Here is a 1,639-nt window from a genome sequence, read left to right as displayed (position 1 = left end):
TGTATCATTATTAAATGCAATATAAGTATGTTTGTTTAGTTAAGTCGATATGTGACATCCCATCTTTGATGAATATTTTTAAATGAACTCTGATTTTTGCTTATAATTGCGGGGTAGATTTGGGGTGTTACATACGTCGCCATCCAAACAACTTTAACTTTATTTTAAAAGCTCTTATTTTTAACTTTAACTTTAAAGTAACTTATGTAACTTATGAACGATAAATGACAAGAAAATTAGAAGTAAGTAAATATTAATGAGTGCATGGGAAATAGTCTAATATAAATATGCAATTCTTAAAAAGTGTTGTTGTAGTCGAAACCATGTATCTTTAGACAAAAAGGTTGTTGAAAGGATGTTGTTTCATCACGGGTCGCAACCTTGTGAAACAACATTAACATAGCCTATATATAACTCATTTCGCATTCATAAATCACATCATAAAACATTTATCCTCTTCAGAAAAATTTCAGACTTTCTTGCCTATATATTTTCATCAGTCTTGTGCAAACTCGAGTATATGTTGAATTATTTTGGATATTCATGCGTTCCAACTCTAACACATACTGAGTGTGCTTGAAATATTTATAAAAAAACGTGATTTTGTTTACAATTCAAACCTGGATCCATTCAATCGAACCAATTTATCTAACATCCTCTCCTTTTAATTTAAACATCCAGTAATACATTAAATTATAGTCGGTTCTTCGTTGCATTCTCTAAGTGCTGAGAGTGTTTATACGTATGTTTGAAGGATTGTTTTATATTGAAAACGAAAAGTAGATAAATTTGAATAAAATCATATAAATAATTTAAAATAAAATTTTATTTAATTTGATCTTATTTATTCCAATACAGAATACACTCAACGTTGGTAGACACACTGACAAAAATAGAGATCATAGTTATGCACACATACCCCAGTACCTGTGGATGGATATCTAGCCTTACAATTTACATTACAACAAGATTCACCGCATTGATCTGAGCAGAGTCCATTACCAACTGTGCATGATGTTCCTACTGGTGGCCTATCGAATTCACATGTGCATAAGTTGTAGAAGTTACAATTGGATCTTAAAAGTGTAGCTGCAGAGCCTGCTCGATAGTTGGTACACTTCTCATGACAATTCACTTGAGCACAACTTGCCAGAATTACTGTGCATGGTGTGTTACCTTCTACCTGCATCAATTGTACTATTCTCGTACAAAGTAAAATATTGTGAGATGAGATTTATTGGTTATAATTTAACAACCATAATGATAATAGTTAAGAGGGTTATTATTACCTGCAATAACGAAGGCATAGATGACAAAGAACAAGAAGGATTTATGCATCTTGTTTGCCATTGAGTAAAGCAATAATTCTTTGAAGACTTATTTTGGTTGGTTGCTCAAATGAGAATTTGTGTATTTATAGACAGTTTAAATGAGGTTAAGGGCATTGTCACTCTTATAGCTTTTAAAAAATCTGACGTGTTCTTTGTATTTTTAAAAATTACTTTTGAAAAAAATACAAAATTTGTGTCAAAGTTACTTTTAGAAATAATGATTAATAATAAAAAAATTTATACTTTTTTTAAAATAATTTATCTCCTCATAATAAAAATAATATAAAAAAAATAAAGTTAAACAAAAA

General features: G+C 29.6%; 1 long non-coding RNA gene across 1 annotated transcript; it reads right to left on the bottom strand.

The window, feature by feature from the left end:
• Positions 1-808: 808 nt before the first annotated feature.
• LOC131599542 (uncharacterized) lies at positions 809-1,425 on the bottom strand. The gene is made up of 2 exons (XR_009282825.1): positions 1,290-1,425; positions 809-1,197 (listed from the first exon to the last, which is right to left on the bottom strand). It is a non-coding gene; the product is annotated as an uncharacterized LOC131599542 (long non-coding RNA).
• Between the last annotated feature and the right edge of the window lie 214 nt (positions 1,426-1,639).

Source organism: Vicia villosa, linkage group LG4 (assembly GCF_029867415.1).
Source record: "Vicia villosa cultivar HV-30 ecotype Madison, WI linkage group LG4, Vvil1.0, whole genome shotgun sequence".
NCBI lineage: Eukaryota > Viridiplantae > Streptophyta > Magnoliopsida > Fabales > Fabaceae > Vicia > Vicia villosa.
Note: the sequence above shows the minus strand (reverse complement) of the source record. Positions and strands in the feature narration are given on the sequence as shown.